We start from the raw sequence: 19,346 nt of genomic DNA, 5'->3' as shown, positions 1-19,346 counted from the left end.
GGTTCCCAGCAGTTCCTCAGACCAGTGACTGGGCCTTTAATGCGTGAGCTCTGGAGGGACACTTCAGATCAGAATGTAACCCAGACTGGCCTTGAACTCACTCTAACTGAAGCTGACCCTGAATTCCTGATCCTTCTGCCTCTACCCACTGAGTGCTGCAGTTACATGTACCTGCGTATCCAATATGCAGTCATCTTTCTAAATGGAACATAAATATAGAGATGAACTCAAAAGCTAAATAAAAAAATCAATCAATTAACTAATTAATTAATTAAAAGGCATATTCAAGCCAGGCAGTTGTGGTACACACCTTTAATCCCAGCACTTGGAGGCAGAGGCAGGTAGATATTTTGAGTTCGAGGCCAGCCTGGTCCACAGAGCTAGTTCCAGGACAGCCAGGGCTACACAGAGAAGCTCTTCCTTTGGAAGAACAGCCAGTGTTCTTAACCACTAAGCTATCTATCTATAGCGCCCCCCCCCCCCCTTTTTAATCAGTGAAATTCAGCAAGTCTTGTGTCTGTAATTCCATCACTTGGAGGAAAGCTGAGGCAGGATAATTGAGAGTTGGAGGCCAGCCTGGGCTATGTAGTGAGACCTGGTATCATCAACAACAGAAAAGCAAGCTAGACTGGGTACATTATATTCCATCATACACTGAGATCTGCCAGTAGATTCATGTCACTGTCAGAGAAAGGGCATGGAACAAGACATTCAGAAAGGGGTCAAAGGCCGAGGGAGATAGGAACAGTAAGAGGAGAGAGTATAAGAGCTACAGTGAGATGGCATGTTTAAAAAACAACAAAACCATAGCCAAGGGTCAGTAATTACATCACCTGATGACAGCCAGAGGCTGGGTCCCTGGAACGGGAGATGAAGATAGGATTTGTGGACTGAGACAGTTTACTCTTTAGCTTCAGCAACTTTCGTTGGTTCCATGCTAGAGAAAACTAATCCAGAAGTATGGAGAGCCACTGGTAGTGAAAGTCCATGAGAGTATACAGCAGTGACAACTAGAGTTCAGAAGGTCAACCTAACGGAACTAAGGGTTCTGTTAGAGGAAACCAGCACACAAGGTGTTATGGAATTACTGCCTTTTGAATGAACTGGCTGTTTCTTTTTGTTTGTTTGTTTGTTTGTTTCTTGTTGTAAACTTCTTGTGTAATAACAGCTATGATTCTCCCCATTTACAGTGCATCTCTATGTTATGTGTACATGTAGTCTCACGATTGCATCTCAATCTTGGGTACAACTTTCCCTATACATTTGGGGTAATTGGACAACTGTCCCCACCTGTGTTTATTTTTCATTAACATATATCTGGCCAGGGCCATTCTCCGGACAAAAGTATTTCAGCAAAGATACCTTTTTCCCAAGGACAAAACTGCACATAGATAAACATTAGCTCATCTCACTCACAGATAGAGAAAAGAGCCACTAACAATTAAATCCTCAACCCCTTACCTTCTCCCCGGGTTATTATACAAGACCCTAATTTAAGAGATTACTGCTCACATTCCTGGGATGATGTTTTAGCCATTGCTAGATACTGAGTTAAGGCAGTTACTTCCCACTGACCCAAGGAGTTGCCTCCAGGCCAGGCAGGCAATAAGTGCCAAGCTTCTTTCTTGCGCAAATTAAGTTTTTATTCCTCCTCAGCCAGGTGCTAGTCCTAGATTTTCTCCTCAGCAATTACTGCTAGTGAAAGTGCTTTTACTAACCGAATACTACATGCTCTGACATAGGTTGCTTAGCCACCTAACATATGTCCCCCTCCCTATCAGAAAGCAGCTGCAGCGGGGATGAGCGGGAAAAGTGGCGCCAAAGACAGTTTACTTTCTTGTGACTTACTGACCCCTAACAGTCCTACCTAGCCATTTCTAGATTATAGTTTGAGCACGTAAATTCCTTAATTGATCTTAGCCTTTAGTTGACCCTACCAGAGAACTCCCCTTTAGTCACTCCCCTTTTGGGTTGTAATTGGAAGCTGACAATTAATTGCTTTATGTGTGGGTCCTTATCACCTCTCTCTGTGACCCTGAAAACTTCAAGCCTCATGCTGCTTTGCCAAAGAATTGCTGTGTGTGTATATATGTATATATACTCGCTCTCTGAGAGCACAGAGAGGATGGATGGAGAAGAACAAAGATGAGGACAGAGATGGAAAGAACTAGATAGAGATGAGAGAACAGCAGGAGGGACGGAGAGCAGGAGGGACCGAGAGCAGGAGGGACTGAGAGCAGGAGGGACCGAGAGGAGCTAAGTAAGAGTAGGAAAGAAACTGTGCGGATAGAATCACCATAGAAGAATAAAGTGAATGGACTAAAGAACTCTATGTGCATAGATTCATTGAATATCCCTCAGATTAGGATCCTCAGCTGGTTGGCAGACTTCCACGGACCCTGGGAGCAAACAATATAGGCTGGACCTATTATTGTTTGTGTTACAGAAGGGGCAGAATTCATGAAGGCACGTGAGCGCTGATACTCAGAAAGAAGCCATCAGGAGGACTAGGGAGATAGCTCAGTGGGCAAATGCTTGCTGTGGGCCTGTCTGAGGGCCTGAGTTCAGATCCCCGGAACCCACATAAAGCTGGACATGGTAGCATGCACACCTGGGATCTCAGAACTCCTACACTGAGATCAGAGGCAAAGATGAGAGAGTCCTCAGAAGCTGGGAGCCAGCTAGCCTGGTACATACAGGAGTGAACAAGAAGTCCTGTCTCGAGGTGGAAGGTAAAGACTGACTCCCAAAGTTGTCCTCTGACCTTGACACATGCTAAGGTATACGCACACCCACACTAATCATATAAACATGCACATATACATATCATACACATGTCCACACAATTTTTTTTTTTCAAATAGGAGCCAAGGGGTCAGAGAAATTGCTCAGTGGCTGCAAGCACTTACTGCTTTTTCAGAGGACCCAAGTTCAGGCTCCAGCATCAACAACATGGAAGATCACGACAGTCTGTAACTCCAGTTCCAGGGAGCCTGACTTTCTCTTGGCCCCCAAGGACACTGCATGCATATGCACACATACACACACACATAACACATAAATAAAAATAAATCATTTTTGGTGCGTGTTTGTTTTCAAAACGTGGTTTCTCTGTGTAACAGTCCTGGTTGTCCTGGATCTCACTTTGTAGACCAGGCTGGCCTCGAACCCACAGAGATCTGCCTGCGTCTGCCTCCTGAGTGCTGGGACTAAAGGGGTGTGCCACCACGTCTGGCTTAAAATAAATCTTTTTTAAAAATAAAAAACTGGCGCCTGGCGGTGGTGGTGCACGCCTTTAATCCCAGCACTCGGGAGGCAGAGGCAGGCGGATCTTTGTGAGTTCGAGGCCAGCCTGGTCTACAAAGTGAGTTCCAGGAAAGGCACAAAACTACAGAGAAACCCTGTCTCGAAAAACCAAAAAAAAAATAAATAAATAAAATAAAATAAAATAAAAAATAAATAAAAAACTGAAAAAAAAAAATAAAAATAAAAACATAGCCGGGCAGTAGTAGCGCACGCCTTTAATCCCAGCACTCAGGAGGCAGAGCCAGGCAGATCTCTGTGAGTTTGAGGCCAGCCTAGTCTATAGAACAAGATCCAGGACAGGCACCAAAGCTACACAGAGAAACTCTGTCTCAAAAAAACCAAAAAAAAAAAAAAAAAAAAAAAAAAAAAAAAAGAAAGAAAGAAAAGAAACTGAAGCTGCTGAAGCTGTTGTGACAGGTCTTTCTTTGGACCACCAGCTCTCAAACAATGACATGGAGACTTTTTATTGATTATGAAAGCTTGACCTTACCTTAGGCTTATTTCCAAATACTTCTCAAAACTTAAATTAACCCATTTATATTAATCTATGTTCTGCCAAGTGGCTCATTACCTCTCCTCAGTACCATACATCTGACTTCTTCTGTGTCTGGCAAGTGAATCTCCTGTGCCTCAGATTCTTTCCCAGAGTTCCTATCTCTCTCCAGAAGTCCTGCCTATCCTCTCCTGCCTAGCTATTGGCCATTCAGCTCTTTATTAAACCAATCAGAACGTAAGAAAGGACAGAGACATATCTTCATGCAGTGTACAAAAAGATTATCCTAACATCTCCCCCTTTTAGTCCAACAAAAGGCTTTTCACTAACATCAATAAACTATATACTATAAGAACAATTGTCAGGTAAGAATTACATTCACAATGTCCAGTTTATATTCGGCAAATTTGGTTTAAGTGCTCTATTATCTATCTTATCTTGGTGAGTCCAAAGTTTGGTACATAAATCACTTTCTATCACAACTTGTATTGCCAACCTAAAAAATCTTTTTAGACCTTAAAACATTTTCTTAGATAAACAATTTAAGCTTTTATGTCTCTCAACTTTTATAAACTTTACATATTTTTTTGTAAGTTTCTTTTCTGAATTTGGTAACAAGAAAAACTTTAAAACCGTAACTATCTAATCTTGAACCCCTGACCTGAGAAGGATGTAATATTACCTCTTCCAAACAACTTCCAAAAACTAGGAAATGACAGAGACAGCTGGCTAACTGGACAGTCGAGTCACTCAAGGTTCCTCTGCAACACTGGAGCATCCGTCTTCAGCCTACAAGCCCAGATTATCTGACAGACTTTTTTGTGAAGCAGGAATTTTGAAGGACTGTCCTTTCTTGTCTTGGCAAAGTTTAGCAGTTGACTTCCTTTGTGACCTACTTGTCCAATTTGGACAGCATACTGTCAACAGTTGAGGCAAGGGCAGTTTCTTACCCAGTGGCTAACTTTGCCACATTTAAAGCAAACTCTGTATGGGGGTTCTTTGGTGCCTATCATCTTCTTTGAAGTAGATTGGTGCTGCCAGGAGCAGATGTATCTCACTGTCATGAAAAGCATTATGTAATTAAAACAACTTAAATGCCACATTCTGTAGATCTCTGAAGTGTTTGAAGACCATCTATTTATCTCAACTGTATCTTTATTTAACCTTGAAAACATCCCTAACAAGACTATAAGTTTTATTGTTATAGGTGACTAACTACTAACTTGCATTTCCTAATTATCCTAGTTTTGGTTTTAGTTTTGTTTTTTTGATTTTGTTTGTTTGTTTGTTTGTTTTGTTTTGTTTGTTTGTTTTTGAGACAGGGTTTCTTTGCATAGCCCTAGCTGTCCTGGAACTAACTCTGTAGACCAGGCTTGTCTTGAACTCAGAGATCCACCTGCCTCTGCCTCCCAAGAGCTAGGATTAAAGGCATGTGCCACCATTGCCTAGCTAACAGTTTGTTATTATGTATACAGTGTTCTACCTGCATGTATGCCTGCAGGCCAGAACAGGGCACTAGTTCTCATTATAGATGGTTGTGAGTCACCATGTGGTTGCTGGGAATTGAACTCAGGAACTCTGGAAGAGCAGCCCATGCTCTTAACCTCTGAACCATCTCTCCAGCTCCCACCAGTTTGTAATAGTAGCTTTCAAGGACTAGAACTTTACATTACATTTTTTAATGAGTTGCATAGGTATAATACATTAACCAAGGGTAAAAACATATACCTTATGTTGGAACAAAAATCATCTTAAATTTGTATCAATATACAAAAACCCATACCAATGTAAAATATTTGAAATTAATAGTTGCTTTTTAGTTTAAAAGTAGATTCAATAATCTACCCTTTTATCCTATCATTCTTATATTTCTTCCCTTTTTTCTTTTCATCTCTCATCCCCCTTTCTCCCCCAACACTTTATAGGAGCGAAAAAAGGATAGAAGAAAGAAAAAGAAAGAGATTCCTTAATCTAGCCTCCTATGCTTAATTTCCTCCCTGACCATGACCAATAACAACTTGCAACTAACCCCCCTAAACAACAACAAATATCCATAACCCATCAAACATCAAAAAACCACCTCTTGGGAATGTGGGTGTCTTGTTCTTAAAATTGCTTCCTGCTGTCTGAAAGTAATGTCATATTTAGGGGACCCTGAGAAAATTAAGATAATGGTCAAGTCCTAGGAAAACTAGCTGTATCATTCATTGTCTTGTCTCTGTGTGATGGGAAGTTTCAGGGATTAACTGAAGTCCTGGCTGGAGTAGTCTGAGGCTGGACCATCTTAGCTAGCCACTTTGAAGTTGTCCTACATGCTGATTTTTGAGGAAACGGCAACATAGGCATTGTGAGAGGCTGGATCACCTAGGCTACTTGTCTGTGGAGGCCCAAATTGCTGAGGGTCAGAGAATCTGAGCTTACTTTACCCAGCAGGGCTGCATAAGGGGATGATTTGACCACAGGCCTGGTTACCAGGTGTTTGGAAGGGTCTACATTTTGTGCTGTGCAGTGTGATTTGATCTTGCAAGGGGGAGGTCTTTTGCCCTGCCCCTTGGCATTGTTATAAAAAGCCTTTTTGAATAATGGAAAAGGCTGTTGGGTAATGACTCAGGTCCTCCCGAAGCTATCCTGTGTTTCTGTCGGTCTCCTCTTTGCTATCTTTTTATTTAATATTTTCTTATCCCTCTCTCCTCATAAGAACTTGGAAAGGTGGGAGCTGGTCTCCCACACTTGTCTTCATTGGTGTCTGGTCCTTTTGTTCTGAAAGCACACAAACTTTCAAAGGTAACATATATATTTGCATTAACATAAGTATGGAATGTGTGATGTGCACAAATCAGCTAAAGATGAATCTCTGCTCTATGAGCAGGTAAAAGGTATCTGTCAACTTTATAAATCCATTTGGACTGCATAACAAAACTGTAACATAAATCTCCATCCATGCCATATGAAAGGATAGCTTGTAATAATAAGTCATGAGGACTCTGTAGCCAATAGGATTTATCATGTCTCATCCAATCTCAGAGTTGTTCCCATGTAGAGGGATCAGAATATACATTACCTGTCTTGTAGTTTTTCTTGTTTTTTTCCTTCATGTCTGCAGCCAAGATATTCAGGAGGTCTCTCCCAGTCAAATAGGATCTTTATTAATTTTGAAGGAATCCATAGCTTTTCATTTCCTATGGACACAAAGGCATAATCATTTATTATATAAACAAATGCAACACATTTCCTTAATTCCATTCTGAAGTTAAGAAATCCTTAAAATATATAGGCTGGTTTAAATCAGCAATTTTTTCCACAATCCAATGTCTCTCCTCAGTTGTTGTTTATTTTGTGCTCATTAGCATTTTAAAATGTAAAGTTAGCCGGGCGGTGGTGGCCCACGCCTTTAATCCCAACACTCGGGAGGCAGAGGCAGGAGGATCTCTGTGAGTTCGAGGTCAGCCTGGTCTACAAAGTGAGTTCCAGGAAAGGCACAAAAATACAGAGAAACCCTGTCTCGAAAAACCAAAAAAAAAATAAAAATAAAAATAAAATAAAATGTAAAGTTAATAAAGCACTATTAATCTCTCTGGGGGGTCTTTGTTACCCCTTCCTGTTTATTAAGCATCTCTGTAAAGTATAATTGGATCTTTCTACAACTGCTTGTCTTGTAGGATTGTGTGGTATGCCTGTAATATGCTTTATGTTGTAATATGTAAAAAACTGTCTCATTTTCCCTGGTTGATCTGTACTCATTAGTCCAATGTCGGCCTTTGCCACACCTCTGCATATTCCAGTAGGCTGGAACCTTCTTTTTAAATTATCTCTTGAAAAAACATTATTTCTAGGAATACCTTGTCTACAGTCCCTTTTGAAATCATCTTGCTTGCCAAAGTCAACACATTTGACAGTTTGGCTTTCCTTAAAACCTTCAGAGATTACTTCTCCTATTAAAGTTGCATCATTAGTATGAGATACAGTATCAGTCATATTTCTAATCAATTCATCTGTTGGTACTGATCTTGCCTTTAGAGGCCTAATCACCTTTTTGCATTCAGAATTAGCATTTCAAAAGCCAAAAATTTGATTAATATTTGTCTGACTTCTGGATCTGATACTATTCTATTTACAGCTGAGGTCAATCTTTGCATAAAATCAATGACAGCTTTTTGGGGGGCCTTGTATAATTTTAGTAAATGACTCAGACCTCTTTCCTGATTCTTCAAACTTATCCCAAGCATTTAAGGTTGCTAAACAACATAGCACCAAGGTGTGGTCATCAAATTCAAATTGCCTTTGCAATTCAGCATACTAGCCTTCACCTAGCAACTGATCTTGGGAAATATTAATACCTCTAGCCCTATTTCATTGTTCTATGGCCCTAGCTTCCCCTTTCCACCATGTTCTCCATTGTAACTGAGGACCAGCTTCCAATATTGCTGATGCCAAATCTTTCCAGTCTTGAGGGCTAATTCTATTCTGAGTTGCCCATGAGTTTAATATCTGCTTCACATAGGGTGAATGCATACCATATGAAATGACCACTTCCTTAAATCTCCTCAAATCTAATATTTCTATAGGATTCCATTTAACTTCTTCATAACCTAATTTGGTTCAAATAACTTTGGGCTGCCCTTCTTCAGTTTCATCATGCAGTGATGTGGTAGGTTCTTGTCTAAATTCTTGTCTGTGTCTGAGTGTTTTTCTTATTTTCATTAATAAGTCTTTCTAAGACTTGTATCCTATCAGTCAACATTCATATTTGGCACAATTATCAAACCACATTTTATATTTGGCACAAAAGAACACTGTGGCTATTAAGGATAAAATATGAATTAACCAGACTCATAGTTACAATTGGCATTATGTCAATCCCAGCTAAGTTGTTTATCTCCTCATATATTGCTTCCATTTTTAAGCCATCCATAGTAGCACTATACAGGGTCGTAACACCCTGTATTATGATATTTCTCATCCTTAATGTGGAAAGGATTTTTCTTTTTAATATTATTTAACTCTCTCCTAAAGGACTTGCCAAATGTCTTACCAAATCTACTGACTTTTCAGTTTGTCTACAGAGGTATAGGTGGCAAACTTGGGCCCCTTCCATGATTTCCAAAAGTGAGCCACTTTCCCGAGTACCCAAGAGCGGCAGCAGCAGCAGTATCAGCTGGGCTGGCATGATCTCTCTGTTCTCAATAGAGTGCCAAATGTTGTGAGTCTTTCCATAGACCACCAGCTCCCAAAAAATGACATGGAGACTTTTTATTAATTATGAAAGCTTGGCCTTAGCTTAGGCTTGTTCCCAACTAGCTCTTATAACTTAATTAATGCATTTATATTAATCTGTGTTCTGCCACATGGCTCATTACCTCTCCTCAGTACCATACATCTGACTTCCTCTGTGTCTTTCAGGCGAATCTCCTTTGCCTCAGATTCTTTCCCAGAGTCCCTATCTCTCCCCAGAAGTCCCACCTATCTTCTCCTGACTAGCTATTGGCCATTCAGCCCTTTATTAAATCAATCAGAAGGTGCCTTAGGCAGGTGAGGAAAGACAGAGACACATCTTCACAGAGTGTACAAAAAGATTACCCCAACTAACTAGAAAGATGGCTCAGTAATTAAGAGCATTGACTGCTCTTCCAGAGGACCTAGGTTCAATTCCCAGTGTCCACATGGTGGCTCACAACTGTCTGTCATTCCATTGCCAAAGGATCCAGTGCCTTCTTCTGGCTCCCAGGGGCACTAGGCACACGCCTAATATGAACGTAGACAAAATATCCATACACATAAAATAAAAATAAAATAATAAAGAGCTGGATGTTGATGGCTCATACCTTTAATCTCAGCACTTGGAAGGCAAGTGGATCTCTGTGAATTCAATGCCAGCATGGTCTACATAGTGAGTTCCAGGGATATACAGAGACTTTGTTTTAACAATAAATAGATAGATAGATAGATAGATAGATAGATAGATAGATAGATAGATAGATAAATAAATAAATAAGAAAATCCATGCCAGCGTGCTTAGAAACTTTTGTTGCGTTTCTGACTTTCTGATGTTATCATCTGGTACTCTCAGGAGACTTCTTGGGATTAGAGACTTGCAGGGTTTATTTGTGTGTAAACTCTGTTCCAGGATGCTCCTGCCTCATTTTGTTCTTCTTATAGTCATTTAAAAAGCAAAGCTAAGCCGGGCGATGGTGGCGCACGCCTTTAATCCCAGCACTCGGGAGGCAGAGCCAGGCGGATCTCTGTGAGTTCGAGGCCAGCCTGGGCTACCAAGTGAGTCCCAGGAAAGGCGCAAAGCTACACAGAGAAACCCTGTCTCGAAAAACCAAAAAAAAAAAAAAAAGAAAAGCTAATTTGAATCAATTTTGAGGTTCTTTTGAGATAGGGTCTCACAGTGCAGCCCACACTCACTTGGAGCTCACTGTGTAGCTAGCTCGGGCTGGCCTCAAACGTGTGCTCTTCCTGCCCTATACCCAAGAGTGCTGAGATTGCAAGAATGAGCCACAGTGCCCAGCCAGTTTATGTAGAAGGTTACTCAAGACAGTGCCTTTCAAACGACTTCAGGATGAGAAGCTGTTTCTTTGTTCGGTTGGTTGGTTGGTTGGTTTTGGTTTTGGTTTTTCAAGACAGGGTTTCTCTGTATAGCCATGGCTATCCTGAAACTCACTTTGTAGAGCAGGCTGGTCTCAAACTCACAGACATTCCCCTGCCTCTGCCTCCTAAGTGCTCGGATTAAAGGAGTGTGCCACCACCCGGCGTATTTGGACATTTGATCGCCAGCTGATGGCTCTATGTTTTGGAAGGTTGTGGAATTTTAATTTGTTTATTTTAAATATTTTTTTAGATTTAATGTGTTTGAGTGCCTTGCCTGCATGTATGTATATATGTGCACCACAGGTATGCCTGGTACCCTGAAGTTCAGAAGATGTCATCAGATCCCCTGGAACTGGAGTTATGGATGGTTCTGAACTACCATGTGGATGCTGGGAAATAAACTCAAGTCCTCTGCAATAACAGCCAGTGCTCATAGCCACTCAGTCATTCTCCAGCCCCAGTTGTGGCATTTTCAAGAAGTAGAACGTCACAGAGGACCTGAGTCACGGAACCAGCCTTTAATAGTCTGCCCCTACTTCCTGCGGGTTCTCTAGTTCCTGGCTGCAGATGTCGTGGTACCAAATGCCTCACACTCCTGCCTCCATGCCTGCCCTGCCAGCGTCAACCATATTCCCTCAAACAAATGAAACCTTCCTCACTTCTTGCCAGTTATTCGGTCAGAACAACAAGAAAAGTAACTAATGCAGATGCTATCTGATGGCGTTTTCAGCTTTAGGGTTGGTGGTAGCTAGTGGTCCAGTAATTTAGTGAATGCATTCCAAAGATTTACCTAGTAGTTAAAAAACATGGTATTTCAGACACAGAAGTGGGTGATAATGGCTATTGCTAGGACTAAAGATAGCCTCAGATCATTTTCGCTCTTGGTCTGCAGCATTCCAACTCTCCACAAACCACACAGGCTCTGGCCAACCAGCCTGCAGAATCTTGAACATAGTGTGACTTTTGCAGGAGACTTCAGTTCATACCTGAGATGGAACATCTAGGTGGATGTTTCCAGAGGTTTAAAGACCTGACTTCTCAGACCTCAGAACTCGCAGCCTACAGAGCAGCTGTCCCTTTAAAAGCCAGTGCCCTTCCTTTACCCTTCCTTTCAGCACACAGCTGGCCAGAAGCCACTTAATCAGACATGCCACCCAACCCTGCCGCCAGTCTGATAACAAGACTACTGTTGCATCACGACCCAGATGGGAAAAGGGGAGAATGCTCTAAGGAGCAGCAAGGGTTAGCTGAAATACACAGGAGGAGAGCAGGAGATGCCTATGGAACTGGATTTTAAGGATGCTTTATTTAGAGAAGCCTTGCCATGAGATTGGATCAAAAGGTGGTCTGCATGGGTATCTGCCTTGAAATACAAGGTCTAACACTCTGCCAAAGACCCCAAGGTTTGGTGCACACTTACTGATAGAGTGGCTTCTACACGCCCAAAGAAATTATCCAAGACTGAGCTAAACTAAAGCACCTGGATTGCTGTAGCAAATGTGGAAGAAGGGATTGAAAAGCCTAGAGTAGTGGGCTGCATGACCCTTTCGCAAGGTCGCATATTAGATGTCCTGGATATCAGATATTTACAGTATGATTCATAACAGTAGCAAAATTACAGTTATGGAGAAGCAATGAAAATAATTTTGTGGTTGGGGAGCTGAATGGGGAGCAACATGAGAAACTATTAAAGGTCCCCAGCATTGGGAAGGTTGAGAAGCACTGGCTTAGAGAATGCTAGGCATGTAGAGTGTCTGCATGAGGCCCTCAGATCAATCCCTAGTACCGTGTAAACCAGGATTTATGGTACATGCCTGTCATCCCAGCACTCAGGAGGAGCAGACAGGAGGATCAGAAGATCAAAGCCGTGCTCACATACCTTTGTAGCAAGTTTGAGACCAACCCAGGCTACATGAGACCCTGTCTAAAACAAAGCCCACGAAGGGCCTGGAGTGGTAGTTCATTTGGGCACTGGCTGCTCTTCTAGGGGGCCTGGGTGTGATTTCCAGCACACAACCATCTCTAACTCCAATTCCAGGGGGACCTGATGCCCTCTTCTGGCTTCCATGCTCACAAGAGGATTCCCTGACATTAGCACAACTGACACCATGATGGAAGTGCCATTCAGGCCTTGGAACCCAGCATGTAGGCAGCATCACCTGCCAAAACAAAATAAAACAAACAAACAAAGACCTGATCCATCAAAGTCCATAGTTCTGGGCAAGTCCCTAAATGTTCTAACCTTGCTTTTGACTTCTGTAGTTCCTTTTCAAACTAACTGTTCTTGCTAATTGAGGTATGTCAACCAGACTATGGTTTTGTGTTTAAAAGCTCACCCTGAGAAAGGCTCAGGACTGCACTCGCCAGCCAGCTAAGAAAGACTCTCTATTGGCATGAACCACGTCCAAGTGGTCTTCTCTGTTGAATACCTCACAACACAGACGGTCTAATACTCAGACTTTTTTTTTAATGTTTCAAACGTTCAAGGAAATGGGCCTACCGGAGAGAATATGCTGTTTGAGACAGGGTCTCACTGTGTAGGCTCGGCTGGCCTGGAACTCACTACGTAGCCCAGGTGGCTTCTAACTCGGAGAGATCCACCAACCTCTGCCTCCTGAGCGCAGTGATTAAAGGTGTGCCTCACCATGCCCAGTGAGAATATGCTTACTGAGGCAAGAAAATACAGTGAGAAAGGTGGATGTGCCCTGTAATCCCAGTTCTTAGAAGACTAGGGATACAGGAAGGTCCAATAACAGTATAAGCTCCATAGCAAGACCTTGGAAAGACAGAAAGAAAGGGAGGGAAGGAGGAAATGTGAAAAGATATGAGACAATGTACCAAGAAATGGGCAATTAAGTACACGAGGTGGGGCAACACTGTAAATTAAGCACCTGGAAAGATCTCAAAAACCAGGTGGAAGGGAAGTGCCCCCAGGGACTCCAGATGCAGGTGACACAGGATCATAGACCTGGGCTCTGCCTGAAGCCTAGAGGGATGTGAGCCACAGCTTCAGGCAGCGATCTGATAGGACCAGGCAGTGCCTTGCCCCTTGTCCCACTTCTGACCTGGACAGGCCTAGTCTCCCTTGACTCTGGTTGGCTCCCCACAGGGATGACTGGCAAGGAACTGAAGCGGACAGGGTGCATATCCCCACTCAGCCGGTCCTGCAAGCCGCATCATCACAGGTCCCTCCCTGCTGAGATGGATGGATCTACCTACCACACAGGTGTAAAACGGAAGAGCTCTGGATTAAAGGGCTCATTGAACGATACAGATTCCAGGCAAAAAGTGAAGGGCCAGTCCTGAGACAAATCCCCACAGCCACCAGCAGCTCAACCAGACAACACACAGGAAAATGTCTACTGGACCGAAGGGGCCATGGTGTCTCCTAACATTTCATTGGGAGAAACCATCAACTGTTCATTTTAGTTCAAATTGACTGTACACAAGACAGGCAGGACAATGACCAAGGGACAGTCCTGGAATAGTTTAGTTCCTAAAGAGAGGATTGCTACTTCTTGGTTGTTTGGTTCCCAAACCATAATGCAATACGACCTTCATGGTTAACCTCCAATGTCTTCCTCCAAAGGGAGTAAGAGATCTCTTGTTCTGAGCCAAACATCAGTAACCATGCCCGATTCAGGAGAACACCGATTCAGGTTACCTGGAATGATGTGTTCCATGGTGGAGAGGTCACATGAACGTCTGTAGTCACAGGGCAAAAGAAAGTCGCAAAGCTTTTGTCAAATACAGTGGTGGGAACATCAGGGAGGCAGTTCCTGCAAAGCAGAAAACTTTACCTCGGGTTTCTGGTACTATCTGATGGCATTCTTAGCTTGGTGGACGCTACTGGTGTTCTGGATTAGTATGTTCCAAGAGTCTTCTCTTAGTCACAGACTGTTCCCTCAGATACAGAGGTTGGTAATGTTATGTAGGAGGTTAGTTCTGGGTGAGATTGACCAACAGGCCACCAAAGATAGGTCGGACACACACACACACACATACACACACACATACACACACACACACACACACACACACACACACACACACACACACACACACACACACGATGGGTGGGCCAGCTAAAGGCCTTGAAACAGGGTGCAGAGACAATGGTGGTGGTTGGCTGGTGGCTGAGATATAAAGATAGCAAACAGTCAAATAGAGATAGATAGGCCAGCTCAGGCCAGGAAAAAAGCTAGCAAGCAGGCCATGCTAGCTAGCCAGGCAAGACGGAAGGCACTATAAGATCTCCCATCTGCGGACAGCTGTCCCTTCCCCTGGTAAAATCTTCAACTTTAGGTGTACTTCAACCCTATGCATATTCTTGAATTTCATATATTTATATAAAATAGGCGGAATTCTGGGTTAAAAGGCTCCTGAGAAAAGCATACCCCTCTCCTAGAAGAACCAGCCTAGAGCAGGAGGGGAACAGAGGGAGAAGAGGAATATGAACCCCATGGCTGCCAGGGTGGAGGCTGTTGCCGCCTGGCTTAGCCTACCTTTTTTTTTTTTTTTTTTTTTTTTTTCCGGTTTTTCGAGACAGGGTTTCTCTGTGTAGCTTTGCGCCTTTCCTGGGACTCACTTGGTAGTCCAGGCTGGCCTCGAACTCACAGAGATCCGCCTGCCTCTGCCTCCCGAGTGCTGGGATTAAAGGCGTGCGCCACCACCGCCCGGCCCTTTTTTTTTTTGATGGGAGGGTACATTTATTTATTTTTTATGTATGTACATATGTGCGTGCATGTACACAGGTCACAGCATGACTTCGGAATCAGAAGACAACAATTCTTCCACAAAACATAGGTCCTGGGGATTGGATTGAACCCAGGTCATCGGGTTTGGTGGCAGGTACCATACCTCATGGTAGTTCTAACTGAATTCTTGATGCCTCCTCTACTACTGGGTCCCATCTGAATTCAGGAGCATAACAACCCAGACTGATGCTGGGTAGAGACCACAGGAAACTATAGACTCCTCTATACACCAGTGATTTTCAATCTGTGGGTTGCAACCCCCTGCCAAACCTCTATCTCCAAAAATATTTACATTACCACTCATAACAGTAGCAAAATTCCAGTTATGAAGTAGCAATGAGAATAATTTTATGGTTGGGGGGAATCACCACAACATGAGGAACGGTATTAAAGGGGCGCAGCGTTAGGAAGGGTGAGGACCGCTGCTACGAACAGTAATGGTTGCTATGGGGATTAAAGATAGCGTCAGATGATTTGGGCTCTCGATCTGCAGCAGTCCATTTCTCCATCGTCACGAAGTCCTGGTGTCAGACTTCAACATCGATGTGGCTTTAGGAAACCTCAGTTTAATTTAGCATACTAAAAAGAACACGAGGGGTTCCCCCTCGGTGGTAAGGCACACCTGTAATCCCAGAACTTGGAAGGCGAAGCAGGAAGATCAGAAGTTCAAGGTCATCCTTGGCTCCATGAGATCAGCGTGGGCTACAGGAGACCTTTAAAAAACAAACAAATAAAAAGGAATGTGAGGTGAACTCCATTGATCTTCTACTCCTTTACTCTTTGCTTTCTCCTTTTCTACCTCTCAAGAGTGCAGCTGTGGCGGCAGAGCACATCTGCACTTCTGTCGCTCAGTGGCAGGCAGATCGCTAGTTTACACCAGCCTGGTCTACAGAGTGAGGCCCAGGTCTGCCTGGGCTATGTAGATTGACACTGTCTCAAGGAAAACAAAACTGCACAACTCAGATCTCAGATCTTTTCCAGCAGAGCTCCATGGCCATATCTAGGAAGCACTGTTCTCCCCTTGGAAGCATGTCGTCTAACACAGAATTGGGCCAAAGGGCAAGGCGGAGTCCAGGTTGAGTGTCTGAGATCTGCCAATGCTGGGCTCAGTTCTGCTTTCAAAGTGGAAAGACTTTGCTCTACTCGTACAATCCAGCTGGACGAGCCAAAGGCTCATGCCCTCCCAAACCTCCAGTCAGGGAGGCTCTGCCAAACTCCACCCCTTCTTGCAGGGCAGAGGACCTGTTCTTAGTCCTCTAGCTAAAGTGTGTGTGTGTGTGTGTGTGTGTGTGTGTGTGTGTGTGTGTGTGTGCGCGCGCCAGAGGTCAACCTCATGTGGCATTCCTCAGGAACCCACTTTACTTTGGAGACAGGGTCTCTCACTAACCTGGAACTCACCTGATTGGTTAGACTGGCTTGTTTCCACCTTCCAACACTGGGATTACATGCACACACCACCACACCTGCTTTTTTAATGAGTTTCAGGAATTGAACTTGAGTTTTCGTGCTTGCACAGCAAATACTTCCTGGCCTTGGAAATATATATATTTTTAAATGTTATTTACTTTTACTTTTAAAGTTTTTTTTAACTTATTTTTATTTTATGTGTATGGGTGTTTTGCCTGCATGTATGTCTGTGCACCATGTTTGTGCGCGGTGCCCTCAGAGGCCAGAAGAATAAAGACAGTGTGAGCCACCAGGTGGCACTGGGAATCAAACCCAGGTCCTCTGGAAGAGCAGCCAGTGATCTTAACTGCTGAGCCATCTCTTCTAACCCCTGGAAATACATTTGAGTGGCTGCCTCACAGATGGATCAACATCTCCTGGTTTTATTATAGAACTTAGGACACCAGAAGTGTTCGGAGACATAGCTCTTGACATTTTAGCCTCCATTTCTGATTCATGAGACGTGGTAAAGGCAGCATTTAGGATGTACCTGCTATCTGCATTTTCATGCAATCCTCACAAAGACCATCTCAAATATGCTGATGGAAATTGCATTGCTTTAAACGCTCCCCGCCCCCAACAGAGTCTCACTATATTGTCCAGACTGGCTTTGAATTCAAGATCTTTTTCCTGCTGTACCCTTCTGAATTCTGGGGTTCATAGGCTTGCATCACTTCACCCAATTTAAACTATTTTTCCTTCAAGGCTCTTTGCTTATTAAGTGCATATAAAATATTTCTGTGCTGGGTGTGGTGGTGCATGCCTTTAATCCTAGAACTCAGAAGACTGAGACAGATGGACCTCTGTGCATCTGAGGCTAGCTGGTCTACGGAGCATGTTCCAGGACAGCTAGGGATACACAGAAAAACCCTTCCAACGTAGTAGGATGTTTTTAAGACAGCGGCATGTGAGCTAGGGAGATGTTGCAGAAGTTAAGGGCACTTACTTCAGGGGACTCTGGTTTAGTTCCCAGCATACACATGGTAGCTCATGACTATTTTCCAGCTCCAGGAGATCTCATGCTCTCTTCTGACGTCCACTGGCACAGCAGGCACATGATGTACATACACGCATGTATGCAAAACACTCACATACACAAAATAAAAATTAAATAGAAATATATTTTATTTATTTATTGTTTTGTTTTTGTTTTTCAAGACAGGGTTTCTCTGTGTAGTTTTGGTGCCTGTCCTGAATCTCGCTCTGTAGACCAGGCTGGACTCGAATTCACGGAGATCCGCCAGGCTCTGCCTACCGAGTGCTAGGATTAAAGGCATGTGCCACCACTGTCTGGCATATAAATATATTTTAAAAGACATATATTCCACCACTCCTGATGAAAAAGCATCCTAATCCTTAGCTAATTTATGTAGACATGACTCCATAAAGCTCTAAGCCAGTATTCTTGTTCTTAAGAGCCTCTAAATACATTCTTTTTTCCCCCCTAATTTATATTTTATGTATGAGTTCTCTGCATGCCAGAAGAGGGCATCAGATCCTATTATAGATGGTTGTGAGTCACCATGTGGGTGCTGGGAATTGAACTCAGGTCCTCTGGAAGAGCAGTCAGTGCTCTTAACTGCTTAGCCATCTCTCCAGCCCCACTAAACACATTCTTGATTGTCTTTTTGGTTTGGTTAGTGTATGTGTTATGGGTGTATACACACATGCACACATACATACATAAACACACACAGAAAGAGAGAGGGGACGTTGTGAACTGTCATGTGAGTACTAAGACTTGAACCTGGGCCTTCTGAAGAGCAGACAGTGTGCTTACCCACTGAGTCATCTCTGCAAGCCCCTCCACCTTATTTTTTTAAGACAGGGTGTCTTCTTGAACCTGGAGCTTGCTATTTCAGTTAGACTAGCTGATTAGTAAGCCCTTGGGATCCATCTGTCTCCCCCCAGGCCCCAGCAATGAGGTTACAGATTCATGCCCTTGTGCCTGGCTTGTGCATGTGTTGTGTGTGTGTGGTAAATGTTTGTGGCGTATGCACATGTTGGGGTGTGTGTGTGCATGCCCATGTATTCCTGCTGAGGCTAGAAGAGGATATGGAGGCCAGAGGAGGATTTGTGTGTGTGTTTTATCACTCTCTGCCTTATTCCTTCGAGCAGGAACTCTCACTGAACCTGGAGCTAGATGGAGGGCCAACTATCCCCAATGATCTGATTCTTCTGTCTCCACCCCTACCCAGCACTGTGGCTACAGGTGGGGGTGGGGCCACACCCAACTATTTACATGGGTTTGGGGGATCCAAACTCAGGTCCTCATGCTTGCTCAGTACCACTGTACCACCCTGTACCTTCCCAGACTGACATTTATATCTTACAGTTGCGTATTAATCTATACTTTCCTTAACATAAAAAAAGATAACCAGGTGACTGAAGAGACAGTTCTGCGGTTAAGAGCACATACTGCTCTTGCAGAGGACCAGAGTTCAGTTCCCGTATACATGTTGATGGTTCACAGTCAGCTATAACTCCAGGTATAGAGAGATCCAATGCCTCTCAGCTCCGAGGACACCTGCATTCATTTGTGCAACCCCCATACACGTAATTGAAAATAAATCTTACGAAAAAAATGATAACTGAGAGGCTGGAGAAATAGCTCAGCGGCTGAGAACGCAAACTGCTTTTGCAGAAGATCAGAGTTCAGTTTCCCAGCACCTAGATCGGGAAGCTCACAGCTGCCTGTAATTGCAGGGAATCTGATGCCTCTAGCTCCGCGGGCAACTGTACTCACATGCATA

At 43.4% G+C, this 19,346-nt stretch overlaps 1 long non-coding RNA gene across 5 annotated transcripts in view; it reads right to left on the bottom strand.

The window, feature by feature from the left end:
• Positions 1-19,346, bottom strand: part of LOC128113582 (uncharacterized) — a 47,840-nt gene that overhangs the window by 11,836 nt on the left and 16,658 nt on the right. The window contains exons 2-5 of one of the 5 annotated variants that reach the window (XR_008219540.1): positions 17,540-17,679; positions 15,770-15,860; positions 14,055-14,169; positions 6,861-6,978 (exon numbers count right to left, since the gene is read on the bottom strand). This is a non-coding gene — a long non-coding RNA (uncharacterized LOC128113582). The remainder of the gene's footprint in view (positions 1-6,860; positions 6,979-14,054; positions 14,170-15,769; positions 15,861-17,539; positions 17,680-19,346) is intronic. The other 4 variants (XR_008219539.1, XR_008219538.1, XR_008219537.1 and 1 more) reach the window with 4 other exon arrangements.

This window comes from Peromyscus californicus, unplaced genomic scaffold (assembly GCF_007827085.1).
Source record: "Peromyscus californicus insignis strain IS unplaced genomic scaffold, ASM782708v3 Scaffold_18__1_contigs__length_77618521, whole genome shotgun sequence".
In the NCBI taxonomy this organism is placed as follows: domain Eukaryota; kingdom Metazoa; phylum Chordata; class Mammalia; order Rodentia; family Cricetidae; genus Peromyscus; species Peromyscus californicus.
The sequence above is the reverse complement of the archived record's forward strand: the minus strand, read 5'-3'. Positions and strand labels throughout refer to the sequence as shown.